General features: G+C 51.5%; 2 protein-coding genes across 2 annotated transcripts in view; one reads left to right on the top strand and one right to left on the bottom strand.

The window, feature by feature from the left end:
* The window catches only part of LOC144889155 (disks large-associated protein 1-like), a 54,997-nt gene extending 50,215 nt beyond the window's left edge, over positions 1-4,782 (bottom strand). Inside the window, exon 1 of the mRNA XM_078769107.1 lies at positions 4,508-4,782. The gene's annotated coding sequence lies outside the window, so the exon portion shown is untranslated. The remainder of the gene's footprint in view (positions 1-4,507) is intronic.
* An 815-nt stretch (positions 4,783-5,597) lies between these two features.
* Positions 5,598-20,768, top strand: part of LOC144889154 (DGAT1/2-independent enzyme synthesizing storage lipids-like) — a 47,410-nt gene continuing 32,239 nt past the window's right edge. The window contains exon 1 of the mRNA XM_078769105.1: positions 5,598-5,794. The gene's annotated coding sequence lies outside the window, so the exon portion shown is untranslated. The remainder of the gene's footprint in view (positions 5,795-20,768) is intronic.

Below are 20,768 nucleotides of genomic sequence, written 5' to 3'. Positions count from 1 at the left end.
CCTCGTCCCTTCTGGTTGCCCTGCCGTCCCACCGGGAGCGCTGGCAGGGTGTACTTCAAACTAAGCTTAAGTGTCAAGTGTTAAGTTCCTCCTTGCCCCAGCAAGGGAAAGGCTAGGGTCAAGCTCTTTCAAATTTCCAAACACTAGGAATCGGACATCTCAAATTAATTAATTAATTTGTTAACACATCTCAGTCGCCCGCGACCTCTCTAGCGCGGGCGTCGAACCAGTTCATTCCCGGTGCGGCCGGGCCGAATATCGGCCCGGACGTGGCTGAAGCCGTTGATTCCGCCGTAGCCCGCTAACGCGTAGGCTCGCGCGTCCCCGGTCCGCCTGGGCTCCGCGGGTGCCCTACCGTGCCCGGCACTGCTGATCTCTCTTGCTTCCGGGAGTAGGTGCCGGTGCCCGGGGACGGAGTTCGCTGTCTAAACATGGTAGCGCTAGGCCAGTGGGACCGCCGGGACCCACGTGCACTCACAAGTTGTTCTGCGCGTGGGCGGCAGTATCAGACTGGGGCGCCCAAACGCTCCCCGGCTAAAGTTCATCCTGAAAGCGCCCACATTGTGCGGACAAACCAAGTCAAGGGCCACGTGGTCAGGAGAACCTCGTCCCTTCCGGTCACACTGTGCCTATCGGCCGGCCTCGAAGACCGAAATTGTGACGGTGTCACCCGAAAAAACCAACCCAGTATACAAAAAAAACAAAAGAAAAAAAAAAGCAAATGCATGCGTACATGTGTATACATGCGCGATACACACAACAGTTACTTATGTTGCGTTGCAGCTTTCACTGAATTTATGAACGGTTTGCTATTTTTTCGCAAGTTCTTTTTCCTGAGAATATTTCAGTTTGTTGTACATATCCCATGCGTCTTCATCAGTTGTTGTAGAGTTAAAATGCCTCGAAACTGTATAGCGTTTGGCTGCCATAATCACAGTCTGTCGAGAGATAAGAAACGATCTTTCTTTGAAATCCCAAAACGACTACGCAGTCCAGAGAGAAGAGACCTTTGGTTGGCCGCGATCAGCCATGAGAATGAAGATAGATCCCACTGGAGTCCAGTCAATTCAAGGACGATCTGCTCTGATCATTTTGTCTCAGGTAAGGTTTATGATTATTACCGTTGCATGTTTGGGCTACAGTGAAGTTAAAGAAATTATTGCAAATTTAAGGATAATGCTTGACTGAATGAGTGATATTTTACTGTTATTGTTAAAGATGTCAAGATGTCACTATTTCTCATTTTGTGTTTGTTTGTTTAATTTTTGCAGGTCGACCTTCGAAGGATGCACTTCATCCTGATTATGTGCCGTCGATCTTCCCTCATCGTCCTCACAGCCGACAGAAAGCAGAGCACAGCCCGAAGCGATACCAACGCCATGAAGACACATCTTCCAAGCGAAAATGTAAACAGCGATTGGACTTTGAGGAGACTTTAAGTGAGAGAAACACTGCTACTGATTTAGGTGTTGCCCTTCTTGATGAGCATACAGCACAGGCAACTGACAATGACATATCAACCCAGACACATGAAACTCGAGAGCAAACACTAATCACAAATCTTCATGAAGAAATTCAAAATTTGACACAGGAGAAGGAGGAGGCCATTCAACATCTAGATGAACTTAAAGTTAGATACAAAGGAGTTCAGCTATCGAGTTATGTCATTAAGGCCAATGATGCGAAGTCCCGTTTTTACACAGGTTTGACATGGGCTGTGTTTCTTCAGACTTTCAATTTTTTGGCTAGCCATGTGAGTGGGAGGACAAAGGACAGTCTAGCCTCCATAGATCAGTTCTTCATAACTCTTGTTCAACTTCGCCATCGCCATTTAGACCTAAATCGAAATACCTAAATCTAATCTAATATCTAAATCTAATTAATTAGATTATCTAAATTTAGGTCTAAATCTAATTAATTAGATTATCTAAATTATTTAGATTATGTAAATCTAATCATTTAGACCTAAATTTAGACCTTCGCCATCACCATTTAGACCATCGACTTCGCCATTTAGACCTAATTACCATCCCGCAGTGCGAGAGTTCACAGTTTTCATGATATTGTCCGAGGAGTTGACCCGCTAACTGGAATACCTCGGGTTCCTTTTTGTGGCCATAAATGAGGGGGGCTGAATGTGTCTCTGAAGGATTCGGTTTTGTCAATCTGAGGATGGCGGATGGAGCTGGGCTGTCCTGGTTAGTGTGTAGGATGGTATGAGCAGAAGAGGCAGTGATACGACCAGCTCGGTGTTCATGCCAGATGGTGGTCTTTGCCTGGAGTCGAGTTTTCTGTTCCAAAAATTCAGATTCGCTTCTGTTCACTGCCAAAGATGTCGCTAGTTCCTCACATTTTCTTTTCAGTTCTGCATAATGTAGTTGTTTGTTAGTCTCTTTGTAATGTGACCGCAATGTCAACGGCAGATGCGGTGTTGGTGGTAGAATCCGTTGAGACTCGAACGCAGCTGAAGTTGGCGAGAATAGTGAAAGGGCAACAGGAGGGCATTCATTGGTGCTGAGTAGTTTAAGGAAACTCTGCTGTTCATCTACAGAAGGCTGAGTCATATGTGATGTGGGCCGTCTTTCTTTTTTTCAAATCCACTTTTTTGATAGCATCCTGGTTGTAGAAACCAATGTTATGGATTGGAGCTGGCTGAACCTTATCCGTGTGGTAATTATTCCACTCACACGGCTTGCTTGTACAGGCCACTGATGTCAGCCCTAAACGAACTGCTGCCTCCACCTTGAAGAGCAAGGCAGCAACGTGTGAACAGGACTCGCCACTTACACGGCCCAATTTATAGTAAATTATATGAATATGAAATACTATAGTCTTGATAGAAAGTGATATTTTTAGTAGCTGTGATGTAATGAAAATACTAACTGAAGTTAAAAGCAATAGTTTTATATTTAAACTTACCCAGCCATGCAAGTGCAGTGGGCAGCTTGCACTACTCCGTCACTGTTTGTGGCTAGCCATGGGCGATCTGAAGGGTCATTAGCCCGCTGTGATGGACGTACATCAGCTTTCAAGAGAATCAACCCTGTTGCAGACTTGACATGATGTACTGTCTGCACGAAGCCAGCAGTGAAGTACCGATGGGCCTCCAGTGACTTATAAGCCTTCATCGCTTGATGTGTGTACACGCCTGGATTGGAGAGAACATTAAAGTAACATTTGGGCAAGTCTTTCAGGAAAAGAGTACGAAGTCTAGCCTTTGGTAGGACAGCTATATCCCCTCAACCGCCCCCTCCCCCAAGTACCGGTTTGACAATCTTCTCAACATTACGAGACCGAATCATACTCGCCCACAGATCTGCACAGACTCAGTCTGGAATACATTACATGTCACAGGAACAAACTGCACACATAACATGACAGAAAGTTACACAAAATCAACAAATTCTTTCATTTTTAGATCATGATTTTCTTTTGCCAAGTATGAGCTGAACTACTTAAACTCTTTACAAAGAATGTAAAGGTCTTTGTTGCAATAAATTGAAATATTATTAGCATATAACACATTCCATACCTGGTGTGCTCGTGAGGTACATGTACACATCCGCGAACTGAACATCCGGCCAGGCGTCGGGTCGTTGTTCCACGCACTTGCCGGTAACCGGTACGGACAAATTGCAAGGCCAATTGCCGATAATTTGGTCTCGTATCTCTTTAGCATCGCTTGGAAGATTGTCAAAATAGTTGTAAGACATGTTGATATAAGTGGCCAGTAGTATGTGACGAAATTCGCAAGTTAAACCGTTGCAACAACACAAAATCTAGCACTTTCCTGCGCAAGTCTGCAAGCACAAAGCACACACACTGCAAGCACGCGGCGTGATTGTTTTCATCGCTCTAGGGCACGTGACGCCGTTACTAAGCGGAAGTGACGTCACTCCACCCCCACCCATATATTTGTTGATGTGGTTTTATTGATTTTAAAGCAATAAACAAAGAACTGAACGTGGTTTTTATTGCTAATAATTGTTTGAGGTGTTACAGTTAAAAAGAAAACCCTAAACATATCGATGGTCATGACATCTGCGTGACGTAATCAAAGGCAAGGTTGGCTATGCACGCAACGGATAATGGCCGCACAACTCGCCAGAAAGTGAATTTGACGGAAATTTTTCTGATCAAGAATCCTGATAGTCAAAATCATTATAAAAAAAACTTCCCACAGCAAAAGTATCCTCGAGGTGACGTAGGGGTCACGTGGGTAATCAAATCGCCCTTGGACCACAAACCAATCGAGCATAAAATAAGACCAAAAAACATTAATATCTTTCGTCCAAGATATTTATTCAAAAAAAAAACAACGATTAAGTGTTGAGTGAAACAATCAAAGAAACCTGTGGATGATAGAATGATGTGTATAGGCGCCCGCGGAACTACGTAACTTCCGGTTAGTGCACCCTTCGCGACAATAGTCACGTGATTGGATACGTTGAAAACAAACCACAAAAGGGCACGTGTTGCAGCTTACTTCTGGTAGTCTCGCCCTCACCTTTGTGGTTTGTGGTGAACCCCACGGCCCTCCATGAACAAAAACAACTCTGCTGAGGGGAAATGAGGCCCATTATCAGTGGTGATGGCCTGAGGCAGCCCGCAGTGTGCAAAGAGCATGGCCATACAGATGGCGTTCCAGGAGGACAGGTCCTCTTTGACCCGGGCGAATGGTGTCAGCTCGTCAAGCACGTGGGACAGCCATCCAGTCCTGATGTAGGTTCAGAGCATTCAGAGGCCTGCTAGAGCTTCTGGAGGGACACTGAGGGTTAGAGAGGGGCATAAAGCAGCTGGATGAGGTCGTGCTCCACACTATCAGAGCAGCTGGTGCGACCACATACACAAAGTGCGACCACACAGACAAAGGTTGGTGGTTTCACAAAACACAACAATACAGTCAGACAGAAGCACCCAGTGCATCCACACAGACAGAGATTCTGGTTTCATCAAAACAACACACATAGTCAGACAGAAGCACCTAGTGCATCCAGACAGACAGAGGTTCTGGTTTCATCAAAACAACACACATAGTCAGACAGAAGCACCTAGTGCATCCAGACAGACAGAGGTTCTGGTTTCATCAAAACAACACACATAGTCAGACAGAAGCACCTAGTGCATCCAGACAGACAGAGGTTCTGGTTTCATCAAAACAACACACATAGTCAGACAGAAGCACCCAGTGCATCCAGACAGACAGAGGTTCTGGTTTCATCAAAACAACACACATAGTCAGACAGAAGCACCCAGTGCATCCAGACAGACAAAGGTTCTGGTTTCATCAAAACAACACACATAGTCAGACAGAAGCACCTAGTGCATCCAGACAGACAGAGGTTCTGGTTTCATCAAAACAACACACATAGTCAGACAGAAGCACCCAGTGCATCCAGACAGACAGAGGTTCTGGTTTCATCAAAACAACACACATAGTCAGACAGAAGCACCCAGTGCATCCAGACAGACAGAGGTTCTGGTTTCATCAAAACAACACACATAGTCAGACAGAAGCACCCTGTGCATCCACACAGACAGAGGTTGTGGTTTCATAGACTCACACATAGTCAGACAGAAGCACCCTGTGCATCCACACAGACAGAGGTTGTGGTTTCATAAACGCACACATAGTCAGACAGAGGTTTCGGTAAACAGGAAACGAATTCCGAGTCTCCAAGTGTTTGGAGTTTGATCGGATTCTCGGTGAGGAGTGTGATTCGTTCTCTGGAGTTTGATCGGATTCTCGGTTGGGAGTGTGATTCGTTCTCTAATTCCTATAACAACGTATACGGTAAGCCTACAGTTTTATTATCGCGATTCTGCATTAGGCCTACATGTATTATATCCACAGGAAGATGGCAATGGTGTAGTGAGTACGAGCGAATAGTTCCCGCCATGTGACCAACATGATGACAGTTTTGCCACTTCGGACGGTCGAGGTAATAAAGTGCTAAAAAGTTTAACAATAATAATTAGAAAGCATCTGAAATTGCAGAGCTCGTCCGATGCAGACTTCCTCTTCTTCTTCTTCGTCTTTTCCGTACTCTAAACATGACAAAACAAACAACAAACAAAGGAATACAACAAAATTGACGATTTTAGGCGACCTTGATCTTTTGACCTTAAAATAAATATGCTTCAGTTACCCTGCTCAAATTTCAAGTGAATCGGATGAAAATTTTATGATTTTATGCATCCTTGACCTTTGACCTTTTGATGTAAAAAAAAATATTCAGTTCTAGCTTTTGATTGGTGAATCAATCCCGTGACCAAATATGCAAATTCTAAAAATTTCAGGTCGATTGGGTGAAAATTGAGGATTTTATGTGACGCTGACCTTTAACCTTTTGACAATTATTTTTTTCTCCATATTCTCATCATAAAGCTTTGTTGAAAATTTGATGACAATGCTCAAATGAAAATGAAAATTTCAGGTCAATTGGATGAAGATTGGTGATTTTATGTGATGCTGATCTTTGACCTTTTGACCAAATTATTAATTCCTTTTCTCCATATTCTGAAAATAAAGCTTTGTTGAAAATTTGAAAACAAAACTCAAATGGTAAAAAAAAGTTACAGCCCAGACTTATGTTACCCATAAGTACATGTACAAAAGGACACGGACACACTTGAGTGATTGCAAAACTCCGTCGCCTGCTGCGCAGGGGACTGGCTAGTATATGTTCCCTTAGAAAGAGCTGAAGTTCCCAGGAGGAGGTCACCATTATAGGTCCTGCACTGGTATTGCTAACATATGGTTGCTACCTCCACTACAAAAGTTCGACGGAGGTTATGTTTTCATCCCTGACTCTGTCTCTCTGCCTGTCTGTCTGTTTGCTTGTTTCTGAGCAGGACATCTCAAATAGTTATGAACAGATTTGGATGAAATTTGGTGGACAGGGCCGGTGTGTGACGAGGACGAATTGATTAGATTTTGGTGAAGATTCGGATCCGGATACGAGATGATTGTCTTCGAAATTGAAAGATGTGGCCAAAAACAACATATAGCATGATATCTCAAAAAGTTGTGGACGAGTTAGGACAAAACTATGGGGATGAGTTGAGTCCTGACCAGAGCAATCCAATTCGATTTTGGTTCAGGTCTGTATCCAGATCCAGCCTATCAGCACTTGGGATACAAAGCCTGGTGTTGGTTTAGCGGTTAGGCCGTTAGGGTCTTGGGTTTGAGTACCTGTCGTGCTGTTACATAACACCAGTTGGGTTGACTCAGCCCATCATCCTGCCGAGGTTGGCAAAATGAGTGCCAGCTTGGAATACATTTTGCTAATGAGTATCAAACAGGGGGCGTTGCTGCTCTCTGCTCTCATCTCTGATCAGTCTCCTCCTCAGCGTCGACGAGTCTGGCATTTCACTCAGGCCAACTGGCACGGTCTTCAAGCAGCCATCAATCATCTGGACTGGTCTCCCATCTCTACCGCCTCTGACATCAACTCATCCTGGGAATTCTTCCAAAGTAAATTGCTCTCTCATGCACAGATTTATCCCATCTCGTCTTCAGTTGTCATACCCTTCCTCCCGTCCATGGTACACGGATTCTTGTGGTGAGGCTATTGCCCAGAAACAACTTGCTTTCGTCTCCTGGAAAGCAAATCCAACGGAAGGAAATCTCATTTCCTTTCACAAAGCCCGAAACAAGTGTGTGTCCACCCTCAGGAGAGCCAGGAAACAATATCTCTCCGTTCTCAGGACAGAACTCTCTTATCTGTCTCCCTCTTCCAAATCCTGGTGGCATCTGGTCAAATCTGTTTCTGGTGTTTGTTCCCCCTCCATCCCCTCCCTCACCTCAAACGGCCACACGGCGGACTCCGCACGTGAAAAAGCTGAATGCCTCAACTCTGTGTTTGCCTCTAAATCTTGTGTCCCAAACCCATCCCTCTCTGTACCCACCGTACCCAGTCGTACCCAGCTGCTCCTGGACTCTGTGTCCTTTCCTCCTGACAAGGTGGGAAAGTTTCTGTCAACCCTCAACTCTGATTCTGCAACTGGACCTGATGGCATCATCCCACGGGTCCTAAAATCCTGTTCTTCCGCTCTTTCACTCCCTCTTTCTGTTCTCTTCACCCTCTCTTTTGCTCAAGGTCATCTGCCATCTGCTTGGAAATCTGCCAATATCACCGCTATGCACAAAAAAGGTGCAAAAACAGATCCCAGCAACTACAGACCAATCAGCCTTCTCCCAATTATCAGCAAAGTCATGGAATCCATCATTGCTTCAGATATGAAATCTTTCCTCTTCTCCAATGGCTTGATCTCTGATCATCAATTTGGTTTCAGACCTGGTCACTCTACTCTGGACATGCTGCTTCTGCTTTCTCAACAATGGATGGAGGTCCTCAATGCCAAACAGGAATTTAGAGCTGTCTCCCTTGACATATCACGTGCCTTCGATACGGTCTGGCACCCCGCTCTGCTCACCAAACTCTCCTCTTTTGGTATCCATGGAAATCTCCACGCATGGCTGGCGGACTTCCTCTCTAGTCGTAGTCAACGTGTGGCCCTGAATGAGTTTCTCTCATCTCCTCTTCCTGTTCAGGCTGGAGTCCCCCCAAGGCAGTGTTCTGGGCCCTGTGCTTTTTCTGGTCTTCATCAATGATCTCTCTGACTCTCTTGAAAATCCTCTCTATCTCTTTGCTGATGACTCTACTCTCTGTCGCTCCATTCCTCATCCCTCAGATCAGCAGTCTGCAGCCTCCTCACTCTCTGCAGACCTGGACAAAATCACAGACTGGGCAAACAAGTGGAACATGTCTTTCAATCCTGACAAATCTCACACTCTTACGATGTCTCTCTGAAAAGACCGACTGGACAACCCTCCCATCCACTTTCTGAATAATCCTCTCCAAGAAGTTCTGTCACTCAAGCTTTTGGGTCTCACTATCAGCCATGATCTTTCCTGGGAAAACCACATTTCAAATCTGGCCTCCAAAGCCAGTCGCCGACTGGGCATCCTCCGTCGTGCGAAGTCCTTCCTTGGCACACCTGAGCTCCTCACCACATACAAGGCTTTCATCCGCAGCTCAATGGAATACTGCTCTCCCCTCTGGGCTGGTGCTCCTGCCTCACACCTAGCTCGTCTTCACGCTGTTGAAACCAAAGCATTCAGAATCATTGGAATCTCCCGCGATGAAGCTAACTCCAAGGGCCTCTCACTCACTCACCGCAGGCAGGTTGGTGGTCTTTCCGTCTTCTACCGACTCCTCTCTGGCCTTGCCCCCCCAGCTCTGTCTGTGCTCTGTCCCCCAAATATTCCTACAGGTCGCACAAGATCTGCCTGCAACTCTCTTATGGTTAAACTGCCAAAATCAAGACTCTCTGCTCACCTTCACTCCTTCATTCCTCTTTTCTCCTGCCTCTGGAACAAACTCCCTCACTCTCTTCAATCCCACTCCACCCTCCAGGTCTTTAAAACAGCTGCTCACCACCATCTCTTATCTTCCCCCATCCAAAACCTTGATCTTTTCTACCCCCGCTAATTTCACCCCAATTCCACTTTTTTGAAATACCAACTTCTGTCCTGGAAGTCCTTGGTGTCCTTGTGTTTTATACTTCTCCCACGCCTCCTCCCCCCAAGCCCTCTCCCTCCCACACATCTCCCTGCTCTCAAATGTTGTGTGCTCTCAAGTGTTTGTGTGCTTCCCCTTCTCTCCCCATCTTGTCTTCCGCTCCATCTTTTATATATATTTTGTTTGTCTGGTTGATTTGTTTGTGAAGTAAATGTCAGCTCTTTCACGAGCCTCGATTCAGTATACAAAAAAAAGAAAAAAGAAAAAGAAGAAAAAAAAAGCAAACAAAACTTTTTGCCACATGGCTTCAGAATCTTCGGAGTGGCTTTTTGCATACCTCAAACGGGACTCAAGGTGGGATTTCTTGTGTAATGGCTTCCTTCTTGCCACCGTATAGGCCAGACTTGTGGAATGCCTGTGATATTGTTGTCAGATGCACACAGTGACCAGTCTGTCATAAAAGCTCTTTCAAAGTTGCCATTGGCGTCTTGGTGGCATCTCTGATCAGTCTCCTCTTTGCTTTGTCATCCAGTTTGGAGGGACGGCCTGATCTAGGCTTGGTCTTGGTGGTACCATATGCCTTCCACTTATTGATGATTGTAAAGCGTGGCGTTACGCGCGCTGCTTGTGAGCAAGGAGGAAGCGGACAAGCGGTAACATATAAACGCCTTTATTCAAGACTACACTGTAACACTGTACCGCTCCGGGCTGGGCGCCCGGTGTCTCTCATGAGGCCACGCCTACCCCTCGGACGTGGCCACCGCCCACTTGGTGCGTGGAATGATGTCACCACGCCAGTGGGCTTTTGTGTCCGCCACAGGCGCCCCCCCAGAATTCCCGCGCACCTGGAGGGCCAGTTTGCGGGGCAGACGAATGACCCGGCCGAAGCGCCCCCTGGCGATCGGCGGCGTCCGGGGTGCAGGGATGCCAGGTGGGATGCCCCTGGTTGCTCCTGGGATGGGTGCAGGACCGGGGGGCGGCGTGGCGGCGGGGCTGGGCGGTGCCGGGGGTCCGCCCGCAGGAGGGCGGCCCCGACGTGGGGGTCGGGCCACTGGCGGTGGATGGTCCACATCGAGGTGGGCCGGCTTGAGGCGGTCTACCGAAACGCGGTCAGGAGTACCGCCGATGTCCAGGGTGAAGTGCTTCGCCCCGGTCTCCAGCACGCGGAAAGGCCCGTCGTACGGGGGCCGCAGTGGTGTCCGATGGGCATCGTGGCGGACGAAGACGTACTCCGCCGTGCGAAGCTCCGGGGCGACGTGCGTCGGTGGGTGCCCGTGGCATGCCGTTGGCACCGGGGCGAACCTCTGGGCGGTCTCTTGCAGAGCGGAGCGCTGCTGTGCCGCGGACCATGGTGCCGTGGAGTCGGGGAGGAACTCGCCCGGCACCCGCAGCGGTTGCCCGAAGACCAACTCCGCCGCGGATGCGCGCAGGTCCTCCTTGGGCGCCGTCCGGAGGCCCAGCAGGACCCAGGGGAGCCTGTCGACCCAGCCGCCGTCGCGGAGGGTGGCCCGGAGCGCGGCCTTCAATGAGCGGTGAAATCGCTCACACAGGCCGTTAGCCTGGGGGTGGTAGGCCGTGGTTCGGTGCAGCCGGACCCCGAGCCCCTGCGCAACCGCCCCCCAGAGCTCCGAGGTGAACTGGGGGCCGCGGTCGGATGAGATGTCTGAGGGGGCGCCGAACCGGGCGACCCAGGTGGCGATGAAAGCCTGCGTGACATCGGCCGCCGTTGTCGACGCCAAGGGCACGGCCTCCGGCCACCGGGTGGTGCGGTCCACCATGGTGAGGACGTGGGTGAAACCCCGCGAGGGGGGCAGAGGTCCCACCAGGTCCACGTGGACGTGGTCAAACCGGCGTTCCGGCACCGTGAACGGGGCCAACGGGGCCTGGGTGTGCCGGTGCACCTTGGCGCGCTGGCACGCGAGGCATGTCCTGGCCCAGCCGCGGACGGCCTTCCGGAGGCCATGCCAGACGAACTTGTCGGCGATCAGCCTTTGGGAGGCCCTCGCGCCCGGGTGGGACAGGCCGTGGATGGCGTCAAACACCTGGCGCTGCCAGCCCGCGGGCACAATGGGGCGAGGACGCCCGAGGGAGACGTCGCACAAGAGGGCCGCGCCCGCACCGTCGAACGGCACCTCGGTGACGCGGAGGCCCGTGACGGCGGTCCGCAAGGCCTGGACGTCGGGGTCAGCGGCCTGGTCCGCTGCCATCCGGGCATAGTCGATGCCGAGGTGGACTGCGTGGGCGACGGCCCGGGAAAGGCAATCCGCCACCGGGTTGTCCTTCCCCGCGACGTGCTGGATGTCCGTCGTGTACTCGGACACGGCCGAGAGGTGACGCTGCTGCCGGGCCGACCACGGCTCGGTGACCTTGCCCATCGCGAAGATCAGCGGCTTGTGGTCGACGAAGGCAGTGAACGCCCGGCCCTCGAGCAGATGGCGGAAGTGCCTGACCGCCAAGTGAAGTCCGAGCAACTCGCGGTCGAAGGTACTGTAACGGCGTTCGGGCGGGCGAAGCTGCCGGCTAAAGAACGCCAGCGGTTGCCAAGCTCCACGCACCCATTGCTCGTGCACCGCGCCCACCGCGTAGTCCGAGGCATCGGTGGTGAGGGCGATCGGTGCATCGGGCGCCGGGTGCGCGAGCATGGTGGCGTTAGCCAAGGCGAGCTTCGCGCCCGTGAACGCCGTGTGCATCTGCTCGGTCCAGGTAACGTCGCCTTTGCCCGGCTTACCTCGGAGAGCTTCGTGCAGGGGGCGCAGGAGCTGGGCGATACGGGGCAGGAACCGATGGTAAAAGTTCACCATGCCCAGGAACTCCTGCAGCCCTCTGATCGTGCGGGGGCGCGGAAACCCCTTCACCGCCTCCACCTTGGCCGGCAGGGGGACGGCTCCGTGCCTGGTGACACGGTGCCCCAGAAAATCGATTGTGGCGGCGCCGAACCGGCACTTTGCGGGGTTCACAATCAGGCCATGCTGGCCCAGGCGTTCGAAGAGCGTGCGGAGGTGGCGTAGGTGCTCTTCGCGGGACGCGCTGGCGACGAGGATATCGTCCAGGTAGACGTAGACAAAATCCAAGTCGCGCAGGACGCTGTCCATCAGTCGCTGGAACGCCTGAGCCGCATTCTTCAGACCGAAGGGCATGCGCAGGAACTCGAAGAGTCCGAATGGCGTGATGACCGCCGTCTTCGGGACGTCTTCCGGCCTGACGGGGACCTGATGGTAGCCGCGTATGAGGTCCACCTTCGAGAAGAAGGACCTGCCCGCCAAACGGGCGGAAAAGTCCTGAATGTGGGGGACGGGGTAGCGGTCGGGAGTCGTGGCGTCATTGAGACGGCGATAGTCCCCGCACGGTCGCCATCCCCCGCCGGGCTTCGGCACGATGTGCAGCGGCGACGCCCAAGCGCTCTCTGAGCGCCGAACGATGCCGAGTCGCTCCAGGGTAGCGAACTCCGCTTTTGCCACCGCCAGCTTCGTCAGCTCGAGGCGGCGTGCCCGGGCGTAGACCGGTGGCCCGACGGTGGGGATGTGATGGGCCACCCCGTGCTTGACGGCCCCCGCCGAGAAGGTGGGCCGCGTGAGGGCCGGGAAACCGGCGAGGAGGCGGGTGAATGCGTCCGCTGCCGGAAGCGTACAGACCAACGTGGCCGGAACCGAATCGTTCGGCAAGCCGCTTGGCAAGCCGCTCGTTGAGCTGGGCAACGCACATGCGAGCGAGCTGAACGTCTCGGCCTGGACAAGCCGTCTGCGCTTGACGTCGACCAGGAGCCCATTAGCGCACAGGAAGTCCGCGCCAAGCAGTGCCATGGGCACGTCGGCGGTGACGAACGTCCATCGGAAAACCTGCCCTCCAAACCGCAGAGAGAGGCAGCGTTTTCCGTACGTACGGATGGGCGTCCCGTTCGCGGCAAGCAGCGCGGGGCCCCCACCCGCGGCGTGCTTGTTTGACATGCCGGCGGGAATGACACTCACCTGTGCTCCCGTGTCGCACAGGTAACGGCGCCCGGAGAAGGTGTCCGTTATGAACAGCAGGCTGCTCGAACGGCCGGCGCTCATCGCCACAATTGAGCGCCGGCCCGGGCGTTTCCCGACCCGTTGAAGGAGCACGGCGGATGACACCGCCGAGCTTCGTGGCCGAACTTGGCGTGGAACCAGCACCAGGTGGTGGAGCTGGAGGAGCGCGGCTGGCTCCGCCAGGCCGGTGGAGTCGACGGGTTTCCCCGCGGTGGCGGTTTTCGCCGCGGCGGTGGGCGGGGCGTGGCGGCGTTCACGAGGTGCGTATCAGCATGCTGCTGAACCACAGCGTGCTGTAGAAGATGATGCTGTGGAACATCAGCGTGCTGTAGAAGATGATGCTGTGGAACATCAGCGTGCTGTAGAAGATGATGCTGTGGAACATCAGCGTGCTGTAGAAGATGATGCTGTGGAACAGCAGCGTCGAAGGCCGTGACGGCCACGCCAACGCTCGCCCGCGTGTCCGAAGCGGCGAAGTACTTGTCCGCCTCGGCCGCCAATGCTCGGGGTTCCGTTAGCCCGGTCCCGGCCAACGCGAGGCGAACCTGCGCTGGAAGTTGGCGACGGAAAAGCGCCCGGAATAGCGAACCGGGGGCTTCGTCGCCCAACAGTGACAGCATATGGTCCATTCGGACCGACGGGCGCTTCTCACCGAGCTCGGGGAGATCCAGGAGGCGGTCGGCCCGTGCGTCGTCCGTGAGTCTGAACGTGGCTAGGAGTAGCCGCTTGAGTGCCTCGTACTTGTGGCCGTCCGGTGGGTGGCGAAGGACGGACACAACTCGAGCGGCCGTGCCGGGCCCGAGGGAGGCGACGACGTGGCAGTAGCGCGTGTCATCGCCGGTGAGGTGCCGAAGCTGAAATTGGGCTTCGGCCTGGACGAACCAGACTTCGGCCTGAGCCTCCCAAAATTCCGGAAGTTTGACGAAGGCGGCCATGGCGATGGCGTCGCGTGTGGAAGGATCGCTCCGGCAGATCCAACGTCGAGGGTCACCAATAAAGCGCGGCGTTACGCGCGCTGCTTGTGAGCAAGGAGGAAGCGGACAAGCGGTAACATATAAACGCCTTTATTCAAGACTACACTGTAACACTGTACCGCTCCGGGCTGGGCGCCCGGTGTCTCTCATGAGGCCACGCCTACCCCTCGGACGTGGCCACCGCCCACTTGGTGCGTGGAATGATGTCACCACGCCAGTGGGCTTTTGTGTCCGCCACAATTGTATTGACTGTGCTCCAAGGGATTTTCAAGGCCTTTGAAATATTTTATACCCATCCCTTGATCTGTGCCTTTGCACAACTTTATCCTGGACATCTTTTGAAAGCTCCTTTTTGCTCATGGTTTTAATGGCCTAAGCCTTTTTTATTATCCATAAAAAAACCAAAAAATAAAACATCAAACTAGAAATCAAAGCCATAATAAAAAAACCAAAAAAAAAACCAAGAACAATGATCAAACAAGTTGATAAACAATGTCCAAAACAAACAAGTCACTAACAACAGATCAAACCAATAAACAACAATAAAAATAACCAAAAGTCCACTAACATATTGTAACGATTTTGAGAAGTGTGTAACGATTTTGGGAAGGGTGTAACGAATTTGAGAAGTGTAACGGTTTTTTGAGAAGTGTAACAATTTTGGAGGAAGTGTAACGAATGTGAAAACGTTACAATGTGAACGTTACAAACGTACGGTACCACCCTGTTAATGTAAATAATGGTCGCAGTCAGCGTCCTAGTTAATTGCATGGAATATACACGCAGGCCACGATATATCTTTTAAATAGTGTATTTCCTTATTCCATGTAGGCTAAGTATGTGTTTTCCCACTAGATTGACTTTGCATTGTATCAAACAAAATAAGCATAGGCCCTTCCAGTTTCCCCAAAACCTCCCTTCCAATTGCCTTCTGCATTTTGGCTGGTTTTCTTCAAACCACCATTGGCCACGAGGTAAGGTTGGGGAAGAAAGGCGTGTCTCCACCTCGTCGTAAGAGGGAAGGAGTGAACCAGCCCTAACAGCCAATCAACACCGCGGTGAGTGACCCGGTAGGCGGGCCCTCGGAGTCGGCGGCTTGATTTCGCTGGAGGTGATAAAAGCGACTGCAGGGGACTGCTTTACCGGTTGACTGGAGAGGAGATGAGATGAGATGACTGGAGATGAGCTGGAGCCTGGAGATGAGCTGGAGAGGAGCAACGAGGCTGCACCAAAGAGAGGCGGTGAGATGCGAAACGCTCCAAGCCAAAGAGGAGAGGTACTCGGCAAGGAGACCAGCTTTGGAGAGACGCGCTGAAAGGAGGGAGACGGCCCCGCCCCAAGAAGAGGAGCAGGTGTGCCGAACCAGCGCGTGGCGTCTCCCGCAGTGGATACGCGACGGAGGGTTTCCCGCCAAAACCGCGAGGAATTGCGACCGGCGGCCTCCCGACCTTGCCTCCATCTCAAGCCTTAGTCCTTACCTGCCTGCATTATCCCCTGAGTAAGTGTGAACGTCCTGTCCTGCTCGTTTGTCTTGGGGCTAAGTAAAAACGAATAGTGTAAGTTAAGGATTCGCTGTGTCACTGTTTCTTCCATCCTTTGCTTGTGTGTGTATAATAAATCTGTTCTTCCTCCGTATTCTTCTTCTTCTTTTTCATTCTCTTGCGATCGCTTTAGAGATTTCCCGATTGAATATACGTGGGGCGATCTGGTCAACGTCGGGTGAAATCGGGTTTTAATCGGGGAGTAACTGTTCGGACGCGGTTAAATACACCACCGCTCGGTCAATATAACATCTAAAAGCCGCGACGGTGACCGGTTTAGTGGTTAGAGCGACGGATAGCCGATGCGAGCGCTCGGTGCGAGGGGGGGTGCTTTGTTGGGTGCGAGGCCCGGCGCGGGTCGATGCTGCGTCGCTTCTCTTCGAAGCGTCGTTGCCGATTCGGGCTTGGCCCCGCCCCGCACGGTCGAGTCCGGGCTTTGCCGGGCGAGGCGACCGGTCCGGTTCAAGGGCGAGTGGGAGGAGGCGGAACGGTGCCCCCTCGTGGGGACGGGGTTCCGACCGGGGGAGATTGAGCCATCGGGCCCGGGACCGCAAGGTGCCGCGCCGAGATAGTGCGTGGAGCCTCGGTCCCACCAAACCACCTCCCTTGAACCGAAAGCCGGACGGATTCAACCTGCAGGCAACCAAACTACCCGAATTCATTGCTCGGCTTTACGAAGCCGAGTTTAATGATGTCATGACGCACCGAGGCTAGGATATAGCGGACTGTGATGATGGTGATCGTGATAGTGATAGTAGTGATTTGATACAAAATTTAGAAAAGTGAATAGAATTGGCAGTAAATAGAAAGCTTTTGACTTGTGGAATCTGGACGAACAAAATTGATAGTGAGAGACCCCCCGATGTGGGGGGATGGCAAATCCACCATCCCTCACAGAGTGGGGGCAAATGCGCAATAGTTTATGGGGTGGCTATGACAACCGAGCCAGGGAGGGCTTGGATAATTGTAGGGATCTAGCGAAGATGACATTAGGTAACGTTAAGGTTAGTTAGTGACTGATACCTGTAGTGGGGACGCAGGTAGATTAGTGTGGATTATAATGACGTGGGAGCGCAATAGTTTAAAGGGACGACTGGGAAGCGCAAGTTTCAGAGGGGAGTAGTTAGCTGAGATGATGCCGTGTGTGTGAGGATTGAACAGGTGAGAATGGAACAGGTGTGATTGCACAGGTGTGCAACTGAACAGGTGTGTGGAGCAGTGTATGAGGGAGTAGTGGTGATTGCGTGTTGTGCTGACCAAATGGTCCAGGAAGAAAGGAGGGTGCAGGTGGCACCAGGTATGATTGCACAGGTGTGCAACGACAGGTGAATGGAGGACAGGTGTGTGGGGAATAAATGGTTGTATGGAATAAATGGTATGGAGTATTGGAATGGATGGTCGTGGAGTGAGAATGGTGGAAATTGTGGAGTGGAGTGGATGGTGCGAAGGTGTGAATGGGGGAAGAGTGGACCCCCATCACGGATACCCGGGGCGGGTAGTGTAAGTGTTAGGTAGAGGGTACAGGTAAATTGTGGTTGGATATTGGCATCTGTGGTGCGGTTGCAGAATGGTGTTGTGAATGGGTGCATTAGTGTTGTGGAAATGGCTGGGCGTGTAGCCTGTTAGTGTGTGTAGTTGGTTTGGGCACTCCACCACTGTGAGGATGTCGGCCAGGTGAGGCCGCAGGTGGGCTCTGGGAGCCGGTAGTAGTTGTTGTGGATGGGGCCCGAGGATCCGGAGGACGGACCCGGGTAGCCCAGTGCCAGAGGGCACCATGGGGTGACAGAGCCAGGAGAGGGGCTGTCCCCAGGTAGTTAGGTTAGGGTGAGGAGCTAGGTAAGCTCGGGTGGCAACTACAGTGGTGGAGGTGTGCAGGTGGGTAGACCTGTTGGGAGAGGTACACGTCGCAGCCCAGAAATTGTGCTAGAGCACCGGGAGATGAATCGGGGGAGTGAGACCCCAAATTGAGGAGCACCACAGTTTGGCCAATGGGAATTGGTTATTAGAACCCGTAGTGTAAGTTGGCCAATGGATTGGCAGGGAAAGACCCCCGGGTAGTGTAAAGTGTGTTAAAGTCATTTAGAGGATAGGTAGGATGAAGGATCTCCTCGCACCATCTGCATCCACTCACCTGAGGTGACAGGTACTCCACACCATGCCATGTTTTGATTATTTTTTATGATGCAAATGTTTGGATTGTGAGACGCATCATGACGTGGGTGTGACATTGTGCGTAATTCCATCTCTCCCTCCTTATGAGGATTGATGATGAATTGGGGATGGCAAATTTTGAAGTAAAGGGATTGTGGAGACGAATTTGGTATAGGGGAAATATGGGGAAGACGTGACAGTAGTGACGAATTTGTAAATGTGTAGATTTTTGTACATATGGGGTGGGAACAAGGGTAGGGTAGGTGACAGGGGGGTGACGTACGGTAGGGACGAGCTTTCTCACTTCGGCCTCCGTACGCATTTCACCTTGCATTGCCTTATTGACGTGTACCCTTGTGACCTTACCCCTCGCTCAATTGTCTTTCTTTTGTCTCCCACATGACCTGTGCGCCATTGGGTGCCGATGGGAGCGTGCGTGAGGTGGCCATTGTGCGCCCGAGATTCCCAGAACCAGCATGCATTGCGTTGATGTACCACTTTATGGACCGCTGTTCTGCGGCCAAGTACCACTTGATGGACCCCAGGTTCTGGGGCAGGGCACCTCTGTTGGAAACCGGCCATAGTGGCCAGGGAATCTTGCTTGCGGACCTCGGTAAGGTGGCACCTATGCCAAAGAGGTGGACCACCCTTAGTTGGCCCCTGAGGCCCTAAATAAAAATGGACACAAGTTGTGCTTTTTATTGTGTCCAAATAGGCCGCATGAAGCCTGAAGACGTCGGGAAGAACATCGGCCCAGCAGAGAAAGAGAAGACCACCACCAGTTGTTTTGTTGTGTTTATTATGAACCATGGTGACCGCACCGGATGGTGCTTTTGGGTGCTTTGTGGTGTTTGGGTGCTTTTGGGTGCTTTGGTGGTATTGGTACTGGTGCATCGATGCAATGCGTGCTGTCTCCTCCCTCCCAACAGGAATTTCTTTTTCTTGTTCCCTAAAAAGAAAAAAAAAAAAGAAAAACACAGGTCCTGGGTTGCGTTGTAAATAAGAAATCACGTCATTGTAAATAATGCTCCCCACCGTAAATGTATAGTTTGAGAATAATCCCGTAATTCGGTTAGCTGTGGGCTTGAGTCTGTTAGACAGGATGCAATGCAATAGGGGGACATACTTATTTGTGTTTTAAAATTGTCACACTCAGGGTCAGGTTAATTGTAGAGGGAATTACACCTACGTGCCATACTAAGTTAAAGTTTAATAGGTCCGAGGACGGACGTGAAGAAAGGGGGGTGCAGTGTAACGATTTTGAGAAGTGTGTAACGATTTTGGGAAGGGTGTAACGAATTTGAGAAGTGTAACGGTTTTTTGAGAAGTGTAACAATTTTGGAGGAAGTGTAACGAATGTGAAAACGTTACAATGTGAACGTTACAAACGTACGGTACCACCCTGTTAATGTAAATAATGGTCGCAGTCAGCGTCCTAGTTAATTGCATGGAATATACACGCAGGCCACGATATATCTTTTAAATAGTGTATTTCCTTATTCCATGTAGGCTAAGTATGTGTTTTCCCACTAGATTGACTTTGCATTGTATCAAACAAAATAAGCATAGGCCCTTCCAGTTTCCCCAAAACCTCCCTTCCAATTGCCTTCTGCATTTTGGCTGGTTTTCTTCAAACCACCATTGGCCACGAGGTAAGGTTGGGGAAGAAAGGCGTGTCTCCACCTCGTCGTAAGAGGGAAGGAGTGAACCAGCCCTAACAGCCAATCAACACCGCGGTGAGTGACCCGGTAGGCGGGCCCTCGGAGTCGGCGGCTTGATTTCGCTGGAGGTGATAAAAGCGACTGCAGGGGACTGCTTTACCGGTTGACTGGAGAGGAGATGAGATGAGATGACTGGAGATGAGCTGGAGCCTGGAGATGAGCTGGAGAGGAGCAACGAGGCTGCACCAAAGAGAGGCGGTGAGATGCGAAACGCTCCAAGCCAAAGAGGAGAGGTACTCGGCAAGGAGACCAGCTTTGGAGAGACGCGCTGAAAGGAGGGAGACGGCCCCGCCCCAAGAAGAGGAGCAGGTGTGCCGAACCAGCGCGTGGCGTCTCCCGCAGTGGATACGCGACGGAGGGTTTCCCGCCAAAACCGCGAGGAATTGCGACCGGCGGCCTCCCGACCTTGCCTCCATCTCAAGCCTTAGTCCTTACCTGCCTGCATTATCCCCTGAGTAAGTGTGAACGTCCTGTCCTGCTCGTTTGTCTTGGGGCTAAGTAAAAACGAATAGTGTAAGTTAAGGATTCGCTGTGTCACTGTTTCTTCCATCCTTTGCTTGTGTGTGTATAATAAATCTGTTCTTCCTCCGTATTCTTCTTCTTCTTTTTCATTCTCTTGCGATCGCTTTAGAGATTTCCCGATTGAATATACGTGGGGCGATCTGGTCAACGTCGGGTGAAATCGGGTTTTAATCGGGGAGTAACTGTTCGGACGCGGTTAAATACACCACCGCTCGGTCAATATAACATCTAAAAGCCGCGTCTGTAACAATATCAAAGTTCACCTTTTCCCATGTTTACCCCCCCCCCCCCCTCAGCCCTCACTCATCCCACCCCCAGCAGGGGG

The sequence above is a fragment of the Myxine glutinosa genome, unplaced genomic scaffold (assembly GCF_964187855.1).
Source record: "Myxine glutinosa unplaced genomic scaffold, kmMyxGlut1.1 SCAFFOLD_1184, whole genome shotgun sequence".
Lineage (NCBI taxonomy): Eukaryota > Metazoa > Chordata > Myxini > Myxiniformes > Myxinidae > Myxine > Myxine glutinosa.
Note: the sequence above shows the minus strand (reverse complement) of the source record. Positions and strands in the feature narration are given on the sequence as shown.